Here is a 9,773-nt window from a genome sequence, read left to right on the forward strand (position 1 = left end):
ATAATTGAATCTCTTATGATATACTTTCCTTGTAATGTTGTCTAGCTTTTTTTCTCTTCAAATCGAATCATTACTAAAGGATGGTCACCTTTTGGGGCATTAGAAATGATCTAGAGAGCTAAAAGATATCGATCATTGTGTATATTCCAATCAATGTCACCTCCATGAGATTTAAATGCCTTCATATGGGGCTCAATATGTGCGAGATATTTATCCCTGTAGCCCACATTCACCACCATATAAATATGGTCATCCTTCACTTTAGTAACAATGGAATCATCAATGGCCACTCCTTTCTCATTGGTGAAAATAGTGAGAATTCCAATTCTGGGATATAGCCCAAATACATCGACAACCACAACCTTTTCAAGGAGAGGAACACAATATTTTCCCTTTAGGCTTAATCCACACATATGAGACACATAAAACAAGCTTCCTTTAGTCCTACACTTAACAGTGGAGTCCACTATGGAGTCCTTATACTAGATGGATATACTCCACCCTACAAAAGGTACCATTTTTCCCCCATCTTCAACATGAACGTCATATAGGGTTGTTTTCTGTGAGGATGCGTCATCAAAGTAGGACCTTCAGGCGATGCTTGAAAATTTTCCTTGTTTTCCACCTAAGATCTATAGTCAGTACCAAAGTGACGGATTGTACCAATGGATCTAAAATCTCTAAATTGGATCATATATATCTATATATATCTATATATATATATATATATATCTCATAAATTACAACTAATATAACAATACTTAGACTATACCTGAAAAGATCTTACAGATCAAAGACCAACTTCTAGTTTACAATTCACTTACCACTATTACATGTACGATGCACTAGCCCATTATAGAGTTCCATTCCTCGTGCCATTTATAAGATATTTTGCCATGCATGGATCATATTTATACTAATAAAGTTGGGGTTTAATTAGTTAAATCTCGAATGGATATCCACATTTATAGAACCAGATTCATTGTAAGAGGTGGTTATGGTGGCTCTGAATATTACACCATAATTCACGTTTGGACTTCATGGTGTACACCATTAACTCTATGATCAACTTTTCATTCATGCTTGTGTTCTTCCAAATTCCACACTTTTGTTGTACCTATATAATCCACCACTTCCTTACTTCCAATTGTCACTACATCAGAGATTTCCATTCAAATAGTAGCTTCAAGTTCATCTATTGGAATTTTGATACAATCCTTCTGGTCTTTGGAAAGGTTATGCTTAGCCAAAATTACACCTATTAGCTTATTTCATACCAACTACACCTACCATGTGCATCTTGTGAAACATGCCAAGTACAGTTTTCTACCTGACCCTGAGAACCATGCCCTCTTATTTGTTCATTTTCGCAAAGCTTTTTCTATTCTTCCCATTCTAGAAATTCATGAAGATTTTATGTGAACTCATCACATGAAACCTTCTAACAAAATTTTAAAATTCCACTTTTGACATTCATGGTAGACTTTATTTGAAACCATTTTTATCACTCCACAGCTAGCAATTTTTTTAAATGATGCTTCTATTTTAGTCATCTAGAGCTTGCTTTCTTTCTGTAGCTAATGCCATAAGTTTATTGAACTTCAACAAACTAGAATTTATTTCTTATTGGTGAAATCTCTTGACTCTTGATGGCACATGTTGACATATTAATATTTTTAAAATTTCACCTTTCTAAAACCTACAATCCTAAAACTATAGTTTGTTTTTAGGATCAAACTAAACTATTTTCTGTTGAGGCCATACTAAATGGTTCAAACATCAATTTATCTTTAGTTTCGCAAAAATAACAGAGTTGGAATCTAGATTTATTCACATAAATTTATGAATTTTAATTTATTTACCATTCAGAAGTTCCAATTCCATATTAAACAGTAAAATTATTGACTCAGCTAAATGGTATAACAAATATATCTTCTTCTTACACTGTTCTTGTAACATAGCATGAGGATCCATTGATACCAATCATTCAAAAACTGTTGAACTATAATTTGCTCCAATCTTATTTATTCAGTTTCTAAAGCATTGGGGCAGCAAGAGGACCATTGTGTAGGTATTTTGGAGTGGCTTACAAATTTATTTTGATTATAAGCTCCTCAATATTCACATACAACATTACAATTCTCAAGTGAAAAGCAGGATGGCTAGTACCTCCATAAAATATTCCCATTAACCCAGACATGACTCTTTCCCATACTCCTCAAATCAGTCCTACAATATTTTCACCTTCTGCAGCATTAGAAATTATCTGGAGAGCTAAAAGAGATCGATCATCATGTATCTACCAATCAACATCACCTCCATGTGCTTTAAAAGCCTTCATATCGGGTTCAATATGTGTCAGATCCTTATCCCTGCATGCTGAATTCACCACTATATAAATATGGTCATCCTTCACTTTAGTGACGATGGAATCATCAATGGCTCCTCCTTTCTCATTGGTGAACACAATGAGAAATCCAGTTCCAGGAGAAACCCCAACTACATCCACAACCATGAACTTTTCAAGGAAAGGAACACAATATTCTCCCTTTCGGCTTAACCCAAACATATGAGACACACCAAAGAGGCTTCTATTAGTTCTAAAGTTAACAGTGGATTCCATTATGGAGTCCTTATACTGGATGGGCATACTCAACCCTGCAAAAGCTACCATTTTCCCCCATTTTTAACATGAAAGTCATACAGGGCTATTTTATGCAAGGAGGCAACATAAGAGTAAGACCTTTGGACGATTCTTGAACATATACCCTTGTTTTCCACCTGAGATCTATAGTCAATACAAAAGTGACAGACTATACCCAATGGATATGAAATATCTAAATTGGATAATCTCTCTCTCTCTCTCTCTCTCTCTCTCTCTCTATCTATATATATATATATATATATAGCAAAAATTACAACTAATTAACAATACTCATACTATACCTGAAAAGATCTTAAAGATCAAAGACCATCTTCTAATTTATAATTTATTGGCCACTATTACATGTATGAAACACTAGCACATTGTAGAGTTTCCATTATTCATGTCGTTTACAAGATTTGTTTCCATGCATGAATCAAATTTATACTAATAAATCTAGGGTTTAATTGGTTAAATATCCAATGCATATCCACATTTCTAAATCTTGATTTATTGTAAGAGGTGGCTATGGTGGATCTGCATATTACATTGTAATTCCCCCCTCGACTTCATGGTATACAGAATTAACTCTATGAGCAACTTTTTATTCAAACTTGTGTTCTTCCAAATTCCACACTTTTTTCGTACCTATCTAATCCACCACTTCCTTACTTCCAATTTTCACTACATCAGAGATTTCCTTTCCAATGCTAGCTTCAAGTTTATCTATTGGAATTTTGATACAATCCTTCTGGTCTTTGGCAAGGTTATCCTTAGCCAAAATTACATATATTAGCTTATTTTAGACCAAATATGTTGGCATTATGATTCAAGTGTTGTCCTTGATGGAAACTCACTCAGAGGTTGGTACAGGTGCTCAGAGGTTGGTACAGGTGATGGCAACTTAATCGGAAGACAGATCTTAGTACAGCAGGCCAAGAAAGTTCATACACGCAGGTTCATTAAGCCCAAGTCGCGTGTACACGCAGGTTGGCTTCAGTAAAAGAGCGTGTATGTGGAAAAGTACCTTTGGTCCGTGGCGGTTAGTCCTTGGAAGTTGTGCCTATGGTTTCGGACCATGGTGTCTCGACGGACGTGTCGATCCCTAGTTTTGAGGATGATGGTATTGGATTTCTATGGTTTTGGCTCTTGGTATTGAACAAGGCCTAAGGCTATATAAGGTGAAGATCATTAGGCAAAGATATATGGAGTGTGTGTGAGTTGTGAAGATCTGAGGTAGTGTGAGATCCAAGTGCTGGTTATAGGTTGGTGATCTGAACCAAGGTTTCACTCATGTGGAGGATGATGAATGATGGAACGAGATCCCAAGGCTTGGAATGATTATCTTCTTATGGTTTGACTGTGGATAGACTAGATCTATTGACACATGTTTATTGTTATGATCTGGGTATGTTTTAATGTCTGATATAGCTGCAGAGTTTTAAGTTTGAATTTACAGATCTATACGCGGGTTGTCTTTGGTAAAAGAGAGTATACACGCAGGTTGGGTTCATCCAAGTAGCGTGTACATTGTAAAGCTTGATATTTGAAGTTGCAGATGGGTCTGATGGTTATTGCAGAGTTCTGTGTCTGCTCTGTGTTCTGGTGACTGTGTTGTTGACAGTGATTCAGTATTAGGTGATTCAGAGATTGATGATGCAGGTTGTTCTACAATGGTGATTGTTTCATGGATCCAGTATGAAAATGTATGAAACGTGGTCCCGGGAAGATTGTAGGCCGGCACCTACGTACTGGTAAATACATCAGCTAGTACAAGAGCCAAGGGGGTTGTAGCTCCCTTCCAGGAGCAGCTGGAAAACGAGTGAAGGTTGTAGCCTTCTGTAGGGTTGGCACCTACGTACTAGTAAATGGATCGGCTAGTACAAGAGCTATGAGGGTTGTAGCCCTCTGCAGGTTGCAGCCTGCGTGCTGGTAAAGGACTGCACCAGTACATTGTAAAAGAAGTTTCTTATTAAAGAAGAAAGAGACGAATTGCAGCAGGTGGTTTTCACCCACATTGGGTTTCCACCTTATATCATGGTGTTCATGTGTGTGGCTCTTGTGTGATGTTCTGTTCTGTTATACTGCACCTGTTTACTGTTAATATGCTTAATAATGTTCTGATGCATCTACTGAAGATTAAGATAACTGAATTATAAGATCTCTGGATATACGCTAGTTGCTTTAGACACAGTAGCGTGTACACGCGGGTTCACTTAACTGAAGTCGCGTATATGTTTCTGAGCATGAAATTGAAAAGTTTTATCTGACCTGATAATACTGATTCACCCCCCCCCCCCCTCAGTATTACTTCCAACAATTGGTATCAGAGGAGGTTCTTCAGAGAAGCTTGATCGCTTGAAGGAGATTTGTAGAACAATGGGGAAGAAAGCACGTCAGAAGAAGAAGACAACTCAAAGGAACAATGACAACCTGCCGTTGAGTGGAAGCAAGAATTCAGATCCTGAATCACCTCAGATTGAAGATGGACAAGCAAATGAAGCATCAGATCAAATCATAGATCAGCAAGATCTACCTAGCAAAAGGGAGAATGCCCTCAAAGAAGAAATCATCATATTAAAAGATCAGTTGGAATGTGCATCCAGAATTCGAGAAATGCTGCTAGCACTGAATAAAGAGCAAGAGAACGAGATCTTCAAACTAAAGCATCAGTTGGATGAAGGAAGGAAAGCTGAAGAGACCTTGAAGAAGCAATGTCTTGAAAAAGAAGAACAACATCAAGTTGAGGTAAATATCTTGAAAAGTAAATTAGAAGAAAAAGATAAACTATTACGATTTCAAGATAGTACTAAGATCTTGGATGATATTCTTAGTAGTCAAAGGTCCCCTGCTATCAAAAATGGACTTGGTTTTCATGAGTCTATTGAAGGTGAATCTGGTTCACAAAGTAAGACAAGAATCTCTAATGCAAAATCTGAAAGGGTCAATAAGGAGATGAAAGGACAACTCCATCAACAATCAAGGAAAGAGACTCCTCAAAGAAAATCTTTTACTCCTCCCATGAATAATGTTGAATGTTATGTATGTCATAATCTTGGACATGTTGCAGCCATATGTAGAAGAAGAAGGTTTCAAGACCATCATGCAGAAAGATCATCACATTCAAGGTACTTTAATGGATATTGCTTTTCTTGCAATATATTTGGCCACAAAGCTGTTGATTGCTATAGGAGGAATATGAAACATGTAAGATGCTATGCATGTAACAAGTTTGGAAATAAAGCAAAGGATTGCAGGAACATAGCTCATGATAAGAAGAAATCATCATCATGCCTGAAGATATGGAAGAAGAAGGAAGTTCAGTCAGAAAGATGTGGCACAGCACAGGGTACTCAACACAGCACAGACATAACAGACTCAGGGGGAGCTGAAGGCATAGAACTTCAATGTTCTAATTCTCATACGCCAGTTTAATGAAGATAAGTCACGTATATACGCGAGTTTCACACTGCAAAATCGCGTATATGTTAGTCTGAAGAAATGCAGGTGGGATAGGCTCAGAAAAGGGGTCTGATATGATTCAGTCCAATATCTGCTCTCTTGGTTAATGATTACAGTCTGCTGAGGATGTTTGGAAATGTTTTGATACTTGTAAAATGTTAGGAGTGTTTAATCCTAACTTGATGATGATGAAATCTTGATGCTTATGTATGCATGATCAGATCTAACTACAGATGGCACAGGCTCAGGGGGAGCATATACTTCAAATAATGCATTATTGGCATTATGGCTAGAAGTTGTTGATAAAGTCTATGAAGCTAAATGATACATCTTGGTACAGATCATATATGATGAATGATAGTCATGGTCTTGAATAAATTGCTGGTCTTAAAACTTGCATCTACTCAGGGGGAGCATGGATGGATTGATACAACTAGGAGCCAATTCAGAAATTTCAGCATGTACTCAGGGGAAGCATGGACAGATCGGTACACTTTGGCATATACAAAGGGGGAGCATATTTGGAGATTTCAGCAGGTACTCATGGGGAGTATGGACAGCAGAAGGTATACCAAAGAAGAGAATATCTTGGTCCGCCCTTTGCCCTTGATGTCAAAGGGGGAGAGTGACTTGGTGTAGTGGTTGCCATCAAGTCCAAAGGGGGAGATTGTTGGCATTATGATTCAAGTGTTGTCCTTGATGGCAACTCACTCAGAGGTTGGTACAGGTGCTCAGAGGTTGGTACAGGTGATGGCAACTTAATCAGAAGACAGATCTTAGTATAGCAGGCCAAGAAAGTTCATACACGCAGGTTCATTAAGCCCAAGTCGTGTGTACACGCAGGTTGGCTTCAGTAAAAGAGCGTGTATGTGGAAAAGTACCTTTGGTCCGTGGCGGTTAGTCCTTGGAAGTTGTGCCTATGGTTTCGGACCATGGTGTCTCGACGGACGTGTCGATCCCTAGTTTTGAGGATGATGGTATTGGATTTCTATGGTTTTGGCTCTTGGTATTGAACAAGGCCTAAGGCTATATAAGGAGAAGATCATTAGGCAAAGATATATGCAGTGTGTGTGAGTTGTGAAGATCTGAGGTAGTGTGAGATCCAAGTGCTGGTTATGGGTTGGTGATCTGAACCAAGGTTTCACTCATGTGGAGGATGATGAATGATGGAACGAGATCCCAAGGCTTGGAATGATTATCTTCTTATGGTTTGACTGTGGATAGACTAGATCTATTGACGCATGTTTATTGTTATGATCTGGGTATGTTTTAATGTCTGATATAGCTACAGAGTTTTAAGTTTGAATTTACAGATCTATACGCGGGTTGTCTTTGGTAAAAGAGCGTATACACGCAGGTTGGGTTCATCCAAGTAGCGTGTACATTGTAAAGCTTGATATTTGAAGTTACAGATGGGTCTGATGGTTATTGCAGAGTTCTGTGTCTGCTCTGTGTTCTGGTGACTGTGTTGTTGACAGTGATTCAGTATTAGGTGATTCAGAGATTGATGATGCAGGTTGTTCTACAATGGTGATTGTTTCATGGATCCAGTATGAAAATGTATGAAACGTGGTCCCGGGAAGATTGTAGGCCGGCACCTACGTACTGGTAAATACATCAGCCAGTACAAGAGCCAAGGGGGTTGTAGCTCCCTTCCAGGAGCAGCTGGAAAACGAATGAAGGTTGTAGCCTTCTGTAGGGTTGGCACCTATGTACTAGTAAATGGATCGGCTAGTACAAGAGCTATGATGGTTGTAGCCCTCTGCAGGTTGCAGCCTGCATGCTGGTAAAGGACTGCACCAGTACATTGTAAAAGAAGTTTCTTATTAAAGAACAAAGAGACGAATTGCAGTAGGTGGTTTTCACCCACATTGGGTTTCCACCTTATATCATGGTGTTCATGTGTGTGGCTCTTGTGTGATGTTCTGTTCTGTTATACTGCACCTGTTTACATTAATATGCTTAATAATGTTATGATGCATCTACTGAAGATTAAGATAACTGAATTATAAGATCTCTGGATATACGCTAGTTGCTTTAGACACAGTAGCGTGTACACGCAGGTTAACTTAACTGAAGTCGCGTATATGTTTCTGAGCATGAAATTGAAAAGTTTTATCTAACCTGATAATATTGATTCACCCCCCCCCCCCCCCCCCCCCCCCCCCCTCTCAGTATTACTTCCAACAAAATACACCTATCATGTGCATCTTTTGAAACATGCCAAGTGTAGTTTTCTGCCAAACCCTAAGACGCATACCCTCTTATTTGTTCCTATTCCCAAAGATTTTTCTTTCCTTCTGTTCCTCCCACTCTAGAAAATTCTTGGATATTTTATGTGAAACATTTCTCATCACACCGAACCTTCTAACAAAATTTTGAAATTCCACTTTTGAAATTTTCGGTAGATTGTATTTCAAACCATTTTTATCACTCCCCATCTAGAATTTTTTTAAATGATGCTTCTATTTTAGCTGTCTAGAGCTTGCTTGATTTGTGCAGCTAATGCCATAATTTTAGTGAACTTAGACAACCTCGAATGCATTTCTTATGGATGAAGTCTGTTATTAAACCATCTCACAAAAATATAGAAAAGGTATATCAACGACTTTAAAATCAACCTCTTCAAGGGGGCAACCTCCTTTACATTGCACAAATGAACAAGTCTTGGATGATACAAATGAAAATACCTCCTTTCTATATATAGGAGTCTAAGGGGTCATAATATAATCAAATATGACATAACAATAATAATGTAAGGGCACAACAATATCAATAGTGGGCTTCTATGGGGCACAATAATAATAATATGGGGACTACATGGGCACACCAATATAATAAGGGGGTTGGACTAATAACAATAATGGGTTAGACTAGTAGTCTAGGGACCTAACATGCCCCTCTCCTTAAAAGAGTGTTGTCCTCAACGCTTGAGTAGTTCTGGATGCTTCTGTATAAAATTCTCGTCCTCCCATGTGGAATCTTCAACGGGTAATTTCTTCCACTTGATGAGATACTCTGAAATTGATCGATTTCGTAGTTGTCGAGTTCTTATTTCCATGTCTGCTTCAGGTTAGAATATGATTTTTCCTTCCTCATCATGTTCCGACAATATTTTTTGAATTGGGAGCTTGTCACCTATAACCTTCTTTAAGCATGAAACATGGAAAACTGGGGGCACTCGAGAAGATACAGGAAGCTCCAATTTGTATGCCATAGTACCAATATTTTGTAGCACCTTGTAAGGACCATAGTACTTTGGTGATAATTTATTATCCTTCTTACCCTCCTTGAGGGACATTTGTTTGTATGGTTGTATTCATAAAAATACCCAGTGGCCTATACCAAAACTTCTTTCACTGCGATGTTATATGCCAGTTGTTTCATTTGATTGTGCGTGAAAGTGAGGTTATCATTTTTTTTCTTGATATGTCCTTCTATCTTGAGAGTTTGAGGAGTGGTAATTCCTGCCAATGCATTACAAGATATGTTCAGATCCATTTCTTCTTTCTCTGGGGTGGGTTCCTAGTGTATATCCTCTTGTTTTGACATTTCTTGATCCTTTTCTTCCTTCTCTTCAAAATCAATGTAAAATAATTTCTTCTCATCACACTTATGACATTTATTGTATTTTCTATCACAACTCTATAAAAGGTCATTTTCTCCT

At 38.0% G+C, this 9,773-nt stretch overlaps 1 pseudogene; it reads right to left on the reverse strand.

Moving 5' to 3' along the window:
* Positions 1–1,473: 1,473 nt before the first annotated feature.
* On the reverse strand, positions 1,474–2,781 carry LOC149141072 (aminomethyltransferase, mitochondrial-like; annotated as a pseudogene).
* Between the last annotated feature and the right edge of the window lie 6,992 nt (positions 2,782–9,773).

This window comes from Pinus tabuliformis, chromosome X, assembly GCF_031772625.1.
Source record: "Pinus tabuliformis cultivar Carrire ecotype Pingquan chromosome X, CPIR1, whole genome shotgun sequence".
Classification (NCBI taxonomy): Eukaryota; Viridiplantae; Streptophyta; class Pinopsida; order Pinales; family Pinaceae; genus Pinus; species Pinus tabuliformis.